This window comes from Ovis aries, chromosome 8 (genome assembly GCF_016772045.2).
Source record: "Ovis aries strain OAR_USU_Benz2616 breed Rambouillet chromosome 8, ARS-UI_Ramb_v3.0, whole genome shotgun sequence".
NCBI classification, from domain to species: Eukaryota; Metazoa; Chordata; class Mammalia; order Artiodactyla; family Bovidae; genus Ovis; species Ovis aries.
Genome location: NC_056061.1, coordinates 75,587,412 through 75,602,411, shown reverse-complemented (window position 1 = coordinate 75,602,411; position 15,000 = coordinate 75,587,412). Strand labels below are relative to the sequence as shown.

Sequence of the window (15,000 nt, the reverse complement as noted above, 5' to 3'; positions counted from 1 at the left end):
TACCTTTAGCTCTAAAGGATGGTCAGTTCTGCTTTTCACCACTTCCTATCTTTCCACACATCTGAATTTGGTTTCTCTAAATGTTCCCAAGCTGTATATGCTCCTTACACACAAGGAAAACCACGTGATATTAGGTTATTTTAGCAGGAAAATATTACTGCTTGAGTGAATAAAATATATTGTTCAGACACATCTGTTGCAAATAGGAAAAACTAGATTGCTTTAAACAAGGAAAATTAATGATACTCTGGGAGACTGTCACTGGAAGTTATGCTTCAAACTAGCCTTTCCTAAGACACTCTATAATGTTAGATTGTGTGTTACAAGCAGACACCCACCCGTTCTGCCCAAATCCCATTTTAGTACCACGATAAGACACCATAATGCTGTCTCTTATAAGTTTGCTGAAAACACAAAGACTTGATTGAACACATAATAGAAACAAGCAGCCTTCTTAGTGCCAATCCCTGCCTGCTACCCATAAAGTTGACATGTTGAAATTCTTTTTAAAAGTCATGTCTACAGCAATGCAAGATTTTAAAAGTCTGATGATCCCATAGTTGGGGATGCTAGAAACTTGAAATCTTAGTAGTTAGGTGACCAAAGGTAATACAAACCCAGCGTTAATATATGCTTAAACAGGCTTAATTTTCATGTTGTAAGATTTAAATGGTTGGCATTCTCAGCTCTAAATAGACTAATATATAGCAAGTCAATTTTTTAAAGTCCATCTTTCTTATTGCTCATCAGTTTAAAAAATGTGTGTGTGTGTGTGTGTGTGTGTGTGTGTGTGTGTATCTATATACATACCTCTTTGCAGAAAAACTAAAGAACTTTGTAAATGCAGTGGGTATGATGGTAGCTATACCAGGTTAGAAGACAAGACTTCTTGATTCTAGTTCAGTCTCTGACATAAACTTGCTGCCCAAATTTGGTGGTGACGCCAACTTTCTTCATGCCTCAATTTTCTCATAAGCAACATGATATACTTAGGACTAGATCTTTCAGATGTCTAAAATTAACACCTAGGTATGGCTGAGGTGAGCACAGAGAGTGGTGGAGACATTAGGCTTATTGGTTGTCTGGAGGGTTGAATTCTACCCCAAGCAGAGAGGAAGGGCATTTCATGAAGAGAAAAGATGACAGACCCAAGTCAGCGGCGAATGGACCAATGTAGCAGAGAGGTTATGGGATGGAGAAGTAACAAGAGATTCTGCATGAGAGAGTCAGACCAAAGAGGCCCCTGAAGGGGAAAGCCAGTGTTATCTTGTACTGACTGCAGCTTATTGAGAGGAAGGCCAAGTTTACCCTTGTTCTTACACTTTTTTCTCTTGGCAATATTCCAATCTGAATATATTAGCTTAGTTCAGACAACTACATCTCTTTTGGGCTGCAGAAAGTGGAACATCTGGCCCTCTTAATACATTTTGTCCACGGGACACATTCGCATTATATTCATATAACTTGCTTCTTTTACCCAGAGTGCTGCAGGGTGGAAAGAGGACTTATTTTTCCATGGATACGACATTATAAAGGATAAATACGGCACAAAATTGCCTACACGTAGCTTGGACGCTAAATATCGCAAGGAGTCTGCCCTCCTGGTTATGACCTAGTCCCACCTAGCTATCCAAGGTAGAAATGCAGAAGCCGTCCTTCGATGATTGGTCTACTGTCTTCAGGCCCTGTCTCTACAGTTTATGTTTGAGTTCTAAAGACAGAGAGATCAAGATCAGAAAGTCATTTTCACTTAAAACTCCATAAGGTATTAGAAACATCTGTCCCAATTCTGCACAGAATATAGTATGACTCTGGCTCATGCTTCAAAGAACAAAGCACCAATTGTCCCAGGGTAGGCTCTGTGCATGAGTGATTCTGGACAGCAGTATTGTCTGGATTTCGGGCACCTCCCAGTCATGGAGAGCTGAGCAACTTAGATCAGAAGATGAAGACACCACAGCTGTTCATAATAAGATTTGTGCCCCCTTAGATCAGAAGATGAAGACACCACAGCCTCCAAGGGGCCAAAAAATAACTTGAGGAAGTTTGTAGAAGTAGAGACAGTCTGCAATTGTATGCAGGGGTAAGAGGCAGGGATGGAAAGATTATATATGCACTAATCTTCCATTTGGAATAAGAGTGCAACAATTAAGTGTAATAGCCTGATTCATGGGCATTGTTGGTTGCTTACCCAGAATCTACCTTCTACTTCTTCTTTTCCAACAACTTGCTTTGTTGAGATATCTACCTCCTTGTCTCTTCTACTCACAGTCACATCCTGTTTTCTCTAAATGGTTCATTTGGGAACCACATTTTCCTGAATCAAGATACCATATTATTTAACCCATTTACTGAGCAACTGCTCAGCATACAAGAGGGAGCAAAATTAATAAGTTGCCTTTAAGATTAAAATCTGGTGGTGGGAAGAGATAATTAATCTTCTTTCTATATGTAAATGTAAACATTTGATGTTTAAATAGGCACTCCCAAAGTATGGATGATTTGTTTAATTGTACGTCTGAATGAACTTCTGAGAAATAGTTGGAAATAATTAGAAGAGAAAGTTCTCTTGGATGTCTTTCAGGATATTCAGAAGAATGATCATGAAGGGAGAAAAATAAATTAAAGCATTCAATATCTCACGGCAGGTCAGTTGGTCATGTCAATGAACCTCTAACCATCTGTTTTTTGTATTCTAAAGTGACCCCAATAGCATCATAATTATTTTCATAAGTGTTTAAAGTTTCTTAGATGGGAAAGCTATGTTCATAAAAATCATAAATGTTAAAAAATTAGCAATGTTATTTTGTGTCTAAGAAACACACAGTTGAGACTGACCTCAAGGTGTATGAGAGGTACAACAGCTCTCTGAGTTCCAAAGGAAAACTACTGAAGCTCTACCCATGAGAATCTGGCTGTTGACTCTTTGCTTCTCAGGCTCACTCAACTCTACACATATGAGCAGAACCAATTTAAAAATAGAGCATGTTCCAAAAAAGTCCTGGTAAATGGTTGTTTACTTACATAAAAGAAACTGTGTTCCAGGTTCTAATGGTATAGAAGGTTCCCAACTTTGCCTGTAAAAGCTTTTCTAGCCATTTGTTGTTCAGTCTCTAAGTCGTGTCTGACTCTTTGCAACCCCATGGACTGGCTGCAGCATGCCAGGCTTCTCCGTCCTTCACTATTTCCTGGACTTTGCTCAAACTCATGTCCATTGAGTCAGTGATGCCATCCAACCATCTCATCCTCTGTCATACCTCCTTATCCTCCTGCCCTCAATCTTTCCCAACATCAGTATCTTTAAAGTTATAATGATTCTCAAATGTGGGATTTAATCATAGGTTATCAGGGTTTTTACAGAAGAATAGGTCTCAGAGACCAAGAGGTAACCCTGATTGGGAAGGTGGCAACGTGAAAGGTAAAGATTTCCTTACTCTCCCCTTTGTCTCTCTTTCAACCAAGTATTACCAAAACCCGCCAATTTTCACTTTGGGATGTACTTGGGAGGAGGACTATCATGATATACATGTTCCTTCTTTCTACAAATCATTCTTTTTTTTTTTTGGCATAACCACTCAACATGCAGAGTCTTAGTTCCCTGACCAGGAATCGAACCTGCGCCCCCCTGCAGTGGATGTACAGAGCCTTAACCATTGGACCACCGGGAAGTCCTTGGCCCATCCTTCTGTACTCGTCTCTCTTCTCCCTCTGAGGGCCACATAGGCCATCATTCCTATGGTCTCTCCATTCTCCCCTCAGGGTACCAGGCCCCATCTTACTGCTCATTTCAAAGCATTCCGCCTTAGCTCTTACACAAAGTAAATGAAAATGCCTGGGTCTTAGAGTTTGAAAATTCAAAGTCGCATAAATTATAAATATATCAGACTTGAAAGTGTTATATAATTGTAATGTGCTTCTATTATTGCTTCGGTATGTTGATGAAGCTCTCCTGACTCGATCTTATACACGATTACTCAAGTCTGTATGATTATAGCTTTATACTAATAGCGAATGTGTCTCTTTAAACTCTGATATCAAGATACATGGCCTCATAAAAATGTTTATGCCACATTTTCTACATTTTCTAGTTGTAAGCAGTTCTACAAACATTGGAACTTCAATTGTTTATGTGAACAGTGGGGAAGAATATTAGTATTGGCAACTGGCCACCCAAATGACCTGAACTGCTTTTCAGGTATAATACGGGTTAAACAGGCTCTGTTTGCCAGAGGGCTTCCCACGCATAGCTTTATGTCTAATGAGGAAAAAATACACTCTGAAATATTTTTCAAGTGAACTTTTTGGAAAACAACCCTGGCTTAAATTGAAGATTGCCTGCATGTCACGTATGCTGTGTATACACATGGTTTTACTGACTGAAGCCTAACTGGTTCCCAGTTTTCCCTACAGAATTCTAGTTTTGAATGTTCAAATAGTCTTGAAAATGTTTGAATTTTAAAAATTTTCTTTGGAAAATTCATTTTGCTAAGAGAGGGATCTTGCTGGATCCCAACAGAGGTGCGTGCAGAGTCAGCCTGCACCTCTACACTTTTTGGGGTTTTATCTCGCATCACCTCTCAGACACACAAGGGAGAGGAGGGCACAGGGCAGAGAATGAACACACTGAGCGGGGCATTCCACAGCTGGGGGATGTGGTTTGCAACCCTTCACCCCATCGCCTGACCCAAGAAGGAATAAGGCCATTCCCCTGGGAAGCTTTCTTCCAAAGGATCTCAAGCAGTTCAGTTTTACAACTTTAAGCCTGCAGACCAAGGAGCCTTTTTTTCCTTAAGTAAATGTTTTAACAGATAACTTTTCCATATAGGCAAAATATTGCCCAAATTAGTAGCACACATTTTTTTTCGGAAATAAGCTTTACAAATGCATTTAAATGTGACTTCAGGATGGAACACACACCTTGGCAGGTGAAACTTGCTTACAATGTGTTTCAAACGGTTATTTCACCAATACTTATATTTTGGAAGGAGGAGGTCCCCAAACCTCTGGTTAAAATGCTAAAGTATAGAGTTTTAAAAACTGGCTCTGAATATGGGGTGACTAAATAAAGCTAAAAGACCCATAATTAACAGAATGTTTCCTTCAGTTTTAAAGTGCCACCACATTTTTGTCTCTGAAACAGATCCCTGACTCTTCCTCAGGCTTATTTTACAGCGACATTCTCCCCACCAAACACTCTCAGTGGAAAATCTGGCCAGGAGGGGAGAAAAAGTTATTGAGACTGAAGAGGCAATGAAGAGAAATGAAAATCTGCCCAAGAAAAAAAAAGTTAGGCCTAGAAAATAATAGTTATGAAGAAAATTACAATATTTCCTAACTTGGAGGTACTCTAAGAAAATAAAACATGAATATATATACAGTCATGTTTTAAGATTGTTCACTGTTTAGTAGACAGGTTTATTACAAGTGCTAGATAGTAAGATTTTTTGGAGCATCAAAGTTTACTTTGCGATATATTTCACATTCAGAACTATGAACCCTGGTGGCTCAGTGATCAAGAATCTGTCTGCCAATGCAGGAGACGTGGGTTCCATCCCTGAGTCGGGAAGATCTCCTGGAGAAGGAAATAGCATCCCACTCCAGTATTCTTGCCTGGCAATACCATGGACCAAGGAGCCTGGTGGGCTCCAGTCCATGGGGTTGCAAAGAGTCAGACACAACTAAGTGACTGAGCACTGGGCATCTTTGTACTTAAAATAAACACAGTTATAATTTTGAATCAAAAAAGTGTGTGAGCAATTGGTTACATATCAGGCACCAGGCAATATATCACATGCATTAGACCTCACCCTGCTTTTGAACTACTTTAGTCCATTAGAGCAGGAATTAACAACTCTCAAGGAGGCATTTCAAGAAGGATTTTTAAGACCACAAAGCAGTGTCCAGAGGCACTACATGATTAAAATTGCTAAATGAATTGTTCGGAGGCTAACTGATATAGGAGGAGGCAGATAAAATCAGGCCGGAGTCATTTATAAAGAAAGAGGAATTTGAACTAAGTTTAAGAGGAAAGATAAGGTCCTGATAACAGTATTACAGCAACTGCCCTCTAGCTCCATTTGAGAGCCTGCCAGACTCTCACTATAGCTGGCATTGTACATGCACTCCCAATAGCTAGCCTGAAGTGAGTTTATTGTCATGATTTTACAGATGATGATGGCAAAAAATTTGCCCACGGCCTCCCAGGAAGGAGACGAGCAGTGACGCACACCCAGGTCAAACTGACCCCAGAGCCCACTGAGTTCCCCTCACACCGACTACAAGGAGTGGAGACAATTTTGGGTAGCAGAAAATACACTTTTCTGGAACAGTTGACTTAAAGACAGAATGAAAAAATAAGTCAGAGCTTTTGGAGCAAGCAACAACGCATCATTGTGAATTTCAGACTAGACCCCTGACATAATTAATCTAGCCCTGGGAGTGGACCAGGCTGGAGGAGAGACTGAACTGGAGGTTCATAAATTTGGAAAAAAGAGAGAAAGAGAATCTGGCTCCTCTGCCCAGAGGTCTACCCTGGAGGCACATGGCATGGCTAGGCTGGGCAGTATCTCGAACTCCAGAGCAGCAGAGAAGACAGTGGACTTGAAATTGAACTTGGATATTTATAATTCATCCCACATCTAAAACCACTGGTTGCATAACTTTGGTTGATGACTAAAATTTCTGAGAACTTCAGTTTCCTAACCTGTGAAGATCAATTCATGATGATAACTGCACAAAACTAAAAGAATGAAATAAAAAAACTGTAGTGTGTAGCACGTAGGAAGCAATCAGATGTTCATTTTATTCCCCCTCTATCAAGGGTGTGGAAATGGAAAAGAAGGGATGAGACAGGTAGGGAAGTAAGTTTACTGAGATCTGGTGACAACTTAGATATGGGATGGTGGGGAGGAAGGGAGAGAGATGTCAGGTATGTACTTGAAATGATAAGCCAGCACAAAAATATCTTCATTTTCCTCAAATAGGAGTTAAAAGATAGTTTTAGGAATAAGTGACCTTAGAGGTGACTGGGAGATCCCTAATTGAAAACAATCTGTAAAGAGTTAGAAATGAAACAGAGGGCTTAGAGAGAGAAGGGGAACCGAAGAAAAATGATTTGGTGATCATTTGTCGAACAGCCTGGTTGCTATAATGTTCCATTTATGAGGACTTGTGAAATTGCTAAACTCTGTTTTTCTTTGAATGACTATGCTTTAGAAATCAAAGGAATATATATGAAGTTACAATATTTTAAGAAACCCAATCCCGCACTTTTTAAGACAGAGAATATTAAAAGAAAATACTCTACTTAATACAGGACTTAAGATCAATTGCAACAGCCAGGCTTTCGATTGAAAATACAATGACTGCTTTAATACCCGACTTAACTCTTAAAAGTCTTTATCACAAGTGTAATCTTTCTCCAGAATAGGGCTTTCTGCATGGCACAGGAAAGGCACAATGCTATAACGCAATAAAACACAGACTTCTAAAAGTATGCATACCTTGGAAAATACAACTGAAACAGAGATGGTTGGGATCTGGAATGGGACAAGAAGCCAGGGGCCAAGACAGAGGCAGAGGAGATGTCGGCTTTACTCAGTCGACATGAATATAGGCCTTGATCACCTAAAGCTATGGTGGATCGTTCTGCTGTACGGATTCCTAAGCGTGGTGACTCTGGCCCAGTGCTTCTACAAGTTTCTCAGATATTACAACTGTCTGCTCCAGACACTGGGTTCATTATCTATAGCTGCCGAAAACAGATCTGGCATCACTGAATGTATCTGGTTCTATTGACATTTTACGTGACGGCCTTTCTGTGCCTATTAGACGGCCCCTTACCTATCCAAGGATCATCCTCAGTGGCAGATGCTAAAAACATGAGACTTTGAATAATCCTCTATGATCCCACACTTCATGGGGACAGGCTATACTATCTGGTTTCTAAAACACAACAATTATCTTGCACCTAGCTTCACAGTGAGCGAATAACTTGTATAGCTTTGAAACACACAAAGAAAAAACTGATAGAACTAAAAGAAAATGTCAACAATCCACTCATATAATTAAGCTCCAAAAGACCTCCCTCAGAAAATGACAGGTCAAATAGAGAAAAAGTTCAGTAAGGATTTTGATGATTTGAATAACAATTAAACCATTCTGATTTAATTGGTATCTTTGTATCCAATAGAAAATAAGCATTATTTTCAAAGACATTCACATGAGAAGTACATCTCTTCGGATCACATTTCTAAGAGTTTTGGTACTCTAAATTTCTCTTATTACGTTTTAATCACATACTGCTTCATAGAAAGGTTACTCTTTTAAGTGTTTACCTTCTCTGACTCACTTTACAATGTTTCCAAGGATAGAAGCCTTGTCTTCTTGCCTTTGTATCCCTCTCAATACTTAGCATTCTACACAAAGTATGCATTCATTTATAAAATGATCATCCTAAAACAGATCACTTTTAATGATGTATCAATAACAACCTATGCTAAATAATTTTATGCCACTTCTCTTCCAATAAGGAGTCCATCAGAATCTATCAAATGTTATTAACTTGGAAGTAGCTCAACAGCAAAAGATTTAAAGAAACATTCTTCCACATTACAATTTCAGAATACTGAATGTCATCTTTTGCTGATCCCTGAGCTAATGGCTTATACTTGTATCTGACTCTTTGAGACCCTTTGGACTGTAGCCCAGCTCTTTGGTCCATGGGATTTTTCAGGCAAGAATACTGGAGTGTGTTTCCATTTCTTCCTCCAGGAGATCTTTCCAACTCAGGGATCGAACCCGAGTCTCTTGTGTCTCCTGCATTGCAGGCAGATTGTTTATCACTGAGCCATGGGGGAAGCCCAATGGCTTGGCTAAATGCCTCAAGATGCTTCACAAGTTGTATGCATGGGACATACAGGTCAGTCTGAGGGGAGAGAAGAAGAGGAGGGAACCCTTCATGAGCAAACTCAAGGGTTGCCTCCATTACTGGTTATCCAGGCGGAGCTTTTGGAGTAATTGTATAGAGTTTTGTGCTCCAAATATCCTCCTTGGCTCCTCCTACTGGGACAGGTTGCAGTTATGGCTTCAATTCATCTATATTTCTTCCTATAACCCTATAACCCATTTGTGGGTTTGTTAGTCACTTCCTCTTTCCAAACTAAATTGGCATTCAGTATCAGGAGCCTGGCAGGCTATAGTCCATAGGGTCGCACAGAGTCAGACACCACTGAAGCGACTTAGCACTCAGCACACACACATGCACACGCTACCTTCCACAGAACAACACAGTAATAGGTCAAAAAACTAGCAGGTGGGGCAGGGGGCTTTGAGGAGGGAGGAGGTATTCTGTTTCAGTAAGTTTGGGAACCTTGTCTGTAACACCTTTTTGTTGAAGATGCACCAAAACCTTGCTTAAATCCCAAACCTACTTGACCATGAAGCCCCCCTCCCCATCCCTGTTTTTGACAGAAACCTATTACCATAGTTTCACATAGTATCCTGAGAATCCTCTTATGCTCAATGCCAAGAATGAGAACTAGTTCCTCATTCCAAAAGTCATTCCTTCACAAGAAAACAAATACTTTTTTTTTTTTTAACTTACATCATTTTTCTCTAAAAAATGGTTGGGGATTTCCCTTTATACTTTTCATAGCTAAAATGAAAGATCTACAATGCGGAAGTCTTCTTCCTTCACCCTCCTCCCCACAAAAGGGTGTCTGATCTCCATACCAGCTTAAGGTATGCAGACTTATAGAAGATATTTTAAATTAAAAAAAAAAATTTAGTTGTAGCAATTGCATATAAAATTTACCATCATAACCATTTTTAAGCATACAGTTCAGTAGTATTAAGTACATTTATGCTGTTATGCAACCCATCCCTGCAACTCTTCAAAGGAGATATTTTTTAATAGAGGAAGAGGTGTCCAAAGTCAGAGAGTCCTTCCCTATGTCTTTCTGAATGTGTAATCTTGTGCCATATGGGCTACATATGGTATATTTTTTGTAACCACTACATTGGTTATTATAACACTTTTAATTTTTGATTATACATTAAAAAATTATTTTCATGACACCTCCATATTAAGAGATAATCAGGGTAGTTTGCAATGGAAGAAACTTAAGGAAGGCATCTCAGTGACTTTTTAAAGATCCCACTGCATTTAGCTGTTGTTCTCAAACTGTGCCAAGAATTGCACCGGATGGGTATATTATTAGCAATGACTCGCTCAATATAATGAGTTATTTGTTCTTAATGTCAATCATTTATGCTGCAGTCCCGATAATGTTTCTATTAGCTGGCTTCCAACAAATCTATCAGCTCTAAGTAAAACACTTCCAGGGATCTGAAACCACTGGTAAGGTCACTTCCAGGGCTGTGAAAATCCCCAGATAGAGATGGAAGAAACTAAAGTGATGTTTACACCCTTCAGACAAGAACGTGACCACATAGTTGGGTTCAGAAAATGCTAGCAAGAACTGTAAAGATCCAGATGTCCTGGGCACCCCAGTGCCTGGAGTGTGCCTTGGAACATTTAATTGGCATCTCTCAGCTCCCTGAGCAGCTCTCTGCTGTGAGCTCCTACCTCCATCCCTGATACCCTTTCATCAAGAATAGGGCAGGTGAAACCTTGGACAAGAAGGCACCAATAATAAAATGTATGGGCAAGTCTATTCAGGGAAAAAAATATGCTTATATGAGTATCGGTACACACATATTTTCTTGGTGGTATTTCAAAGATAATGTAGTCTTTGTTAACATTTATTTTATTGATGTATAGTTGATTTACAATGTTGTGTTGATTTCTGCTGGATAGTAAAGTGATTCAGTTAGGCATATACACACAAGCTTTTTCATATTCTTTTCTGTTATGGTTTATCACAGGATATTAAATACAGCTTCCTGTGCCAAACAGTAGGGCTTTGCTGTTTATCCTTTCTATATACAATAGCTGGCATCAAAGACATAGTCTTGAAGCAGAATAACAGATACACACATGTACACATACACATGTCATACCAAGGGAAGAAACTTAGGGTCAAAAAACTGCAAAATAGGCCTATATTCCTCTGATATTTTAAAAATTTCTGTAAATCAGGATTACCTAACCAAATACTACTAACTCAGATCAGTTGATTCCTTCTGTTTACACCTCCAGACTATGTTTTCAACAGCTGGAGACAGCAGAGCTTCTCCTTAGATTTCTCTCACTTTCCTAGCTTAATCTGATCAGTTGGTACCCAGTGGCAGCCTCTGTCTTGCTACCTGGAGAGAACAGCTCATATCTATAGTTGATGGGTAACAGACTGGTAGATTATTATTATAGTGATGTACTATATACATTTTTGTTCACATGCCCAGATACTTGCTAATCTAAGCACCAGAGGTTTTGCAGTTTACTTACATACCTCAAACAATTTCAAAACACTTCAGAGATATAACATGACTTTTTGGGAGGAGGGCATTATCAAGTTTAATATATATATATATTTACATTTAAAATAAATAATTATTTTACAAATACAGGGGTACTTTTTCCTTTTGGAGGGCTAGGAAAAGGCGCGTGTGGAGTAGCCTGGACCAGCATGAGACCAGCATGGGGTAAGAGGACTCTAGAGGGACACCAAAGTGGAGGAGGCCATCGGAATACCTTTTCTGTTGTTGTTTTAAGAAATTCTAGAAAAGTGAAAATGTTCCTTCTAACTCAACTATTTTTGTGAAAGGGTTAAACCATGCTGGGTTGGATGAATCTCAAGTTAAAATCAAGGTTGCTGGGAGAAATATCAACAACCTCCGATACGCAGATGATGCCACTCTAACGGCAGAAAGTGAGGAACTAAAGAGCCTCTTGATGAGGGTGATAGAGGAGAGTGAAAAACCTGGCTTGAAACTCAACATTCAAAAAACTAAGACCATGGCATCCGGTTCCACCACTTCATGGCAAATAAATGGGGAAGAAGTGGAAACAGTGACAGGTTTTATTTTCTTGGCCTCCAAAATCATTGCAGATGGAAACTGCAGCCGTGAAATTAAAAGATACTGGCTTCTTGGAAGAAAAACTGTGGTAAACCTAGACAGTGTATCAAAAAGCAGGGACATTACTTTGTCGACAAAGGTCTGTATAGCCAGAGCTATGTTTTATCCAGCAGTCATGTACAGATGTGAAAGTTGGACCATAGAGAAGGCTGAGTGCCAAAGAATGGATGCTTTCACACTGTATTGCTGGAGAAGACTCTTGAGAGCCTCTTGGACTGTGAGGAGATCAACCCAGTCAATCCTAAAGGAAATCAATCTTGAATATTTATTGGAAGGACTGATGCTGAAGTGCCAATACTTTGGCCACCTGATTCAAAGAGACAACTCATTGGAAAAGACCCTGATGCTGGGAAAGATTGAGGGCAAGAGGAGAAGAGGACAACAGAGGATGAGATTGTTAGATGGCATCACTGACTCAATGGACATGAATTTGAGCAAACCCCAGGAGATGGTGAAGGACAGGGAAGCCTGGTGTGCTGTAGTCCATGGGGTCACAAAGAGTCAGACATGACTTAGCTATTGAACAACAACAAAACTGAGTCTGGAGATGGAGGATGGCCAATGCAGCATCACCCATCTCTCTGGGCATTGAGGATGGGGCCCTTCCAGCATCTGATCACCACGGTTGTTACCTCAAACCGAAGATCTGGAGCCCTAGTCCTCAAGAAGGGGAAACATGACTTTTCTAAAGAAGGAAATTAGCTCATTCAATCTTTCAGCAAATATTTGGGCTTCCCTGATGTCTGGCTTTTTCTAGAATCTACAGCAACAAGCAAAACATGCAAAGATCTGGCTCTCAGGGAGCTTTTGTCTGAATGGGTACCAATTCTGCAAAAGAAGTTCGTCAGACATTCAACATACTTACTTTAAATCAAAGTGACTTTTAGAAGATAATCTTACATGGTCACTGCAGTTGAAGACTGACAAAGATCTTAATATTTTCTCCAACATTAGATCATGGCTTCAGAAACAAAACCAGATCAGTCACAGTAACTGAGAATGAAACATACTCCGTAATACACATCAGTAATCATGGAAGATCCAAGAACTTACGTTCTAGACACCTCCTGCAGAGAGGAGGCAGGGTCATCACATGTTCTCATGGAACACACATTTTGCAGGATGGGACCCAAGAATCCTGAGCTAGTCTCTCTTTCCCTTCCCTTATTTTCTATATCATATTACAAAGCAAACAGAAAATCAGTGGATCTCTTAGAGGAGAAAATACTTATTTTATTCTAGGCAAACATCATAAAAAATCACAGCTACCTAACCTCACAAGATGTCATTTCTTTCTTTGGAGACAGAACCATGTATCTCTCTCTGATGAGCACACAAGTCTATGATAAGCTCATTTACAGAGAAGGTAATCATTTCTGCAAAAGAAATGATTATTTCTCTTAAAAGAAAGAAAAAAAAAGTATTCAGAAGACTGAACTGGTCACATATATAGAGTGTGCCTGACTGCGTCCTCGGTAAGTGCATGTGATGACTTTCTTGGGTTCTGGGGCACTCTGGCCTTTTCCTCCATAAAAGAGAGTACTAAAAATTGCATTTTATGACTCCATTGGTATAAAGAAAAATGTAATCCAGGCTGGGTTTGTTATTATATATTCCAGCCTTCCTTGGTAGCTTAGATGGTAACAAATTCACCAGCAATGTAGGAGACCAGGGTTCTATCCCTGAGTTGGGAAGATCCCCTGGAGAAGGGAATGGCAACCCAATCCAGTATTCTTGCCTGGGAAATCCAATGGACAAAGGAGCCTGGCAGGCTATTTTATTCATCTGGGGGCGGGGGGGAGAATTAAAATTAAAACATTTTCATGGGCCACTAAAAGTATCATGGCCCCAGGCATGATATCTGTATGTAGTAGATAAGTCAACTCTGTACCTCAGACTCTTGATTTTTAAACTACTCAGAATTCTAATCATACATTAAACAAAAAAAACTCCTTTCTTGCCAGGAATGAAGACTTTCTTGCCAAGAATGAAGATCTGTGGTAAGAAAACCATTGTTTTACCAGCTAACAAAACACCAATGAACTCTAAACTACAACACACGCAAGGACATCTTTATTCCATTAAAATATCATTTGTCTTTGTAATAATTTGAGTACCTCAAGAAGCATAATGCAATGTATTAAATATTCATGATTCCAATAAAGCATGATCATTTTGCTGGCTAAAGGCAAACTCTAACCCGCTGCTGCACTTACGCTTTAATTTTCTTTTTATTTTACTATTTGGTTAAAAAAAAAGGCCTGGTATAAAACTGAAAGTATAAAAGAAAAAAATAATCCAGAGTAAAAATGATAATGCTATGCTTATCAGGACTGGGTGTCTTTATATATTTCTTTCATTCTAGTAATTATTTAATATGGAAATGAATAATGTCAATTCAACATTTTCAAGTCTTGAAAATAGCTTATAATGTGGTCTGACTGTGATAAACTTTCCCTTCCCTTTTATCATTCAGTGTGGTTTTCAAGTACTGCCATCACAAAATTAGATTGAGATTTTAAATCTTAAAGAAAAGAGAGGAACTTAAAAAGAACAGGAAGCACTTTTCCGTCCAATGAAAAGTATTTAAAATGCTACCTAAAGAGTGACTCATTAACAGCAGAGAGCCAATGGGAAGAAATGACTCCAATTTGGGTCACACTATGGTTTACTTTTCCTGACTCCATCTTATTCTTCACCTATGTACTTCGAAATATGAATTATCTTTTGTATCTCATCCTTTGTTTATAGTTGTTATTCCATCTTACAAAACAGTTAAAAAAAAAAACAAGAAAAATTTTGCTCACAGAGGGTACTTATATAAAAATACCTAACAAACTCATGAATTTGTTAATCTTTTAGTGCATTTCATACTCAAGTGGCAAAAAAATGAAAACAGCTCACTTACGGTTGAAGCCTTTCCAATGTCTTCATCCACTAACTCTTCACATCTGTCTCCAC

The 15,000-nt window shown here is 39.2% G+C and overlaps 1 protein-coding gene across 2 annotated transcripts in view; it reads right to left on the bottom strand.

Moving 5' to 3' along the window:
* PLEKHG1 (pleckstrin homology and RhoGEF domain containing G1) overlaps nt 1–15,000 on the bottom strand; it is a 254,209-nt gene that overhangs the window by 170,535 nt on the left and 68,674 nt on the right. The window contains exon 2 of one of the 2 annotated variants that reach the window (XM_042253622.2): nt 1–15,000. This exon is cut by the window's left edge and continues 19,262 nt beyond it. The gene's annotated coding sequence lies outside the window, so the exon portion shown is untranslated. The other variant, XM_027972556.3, reaches the window with a different exon arrangement.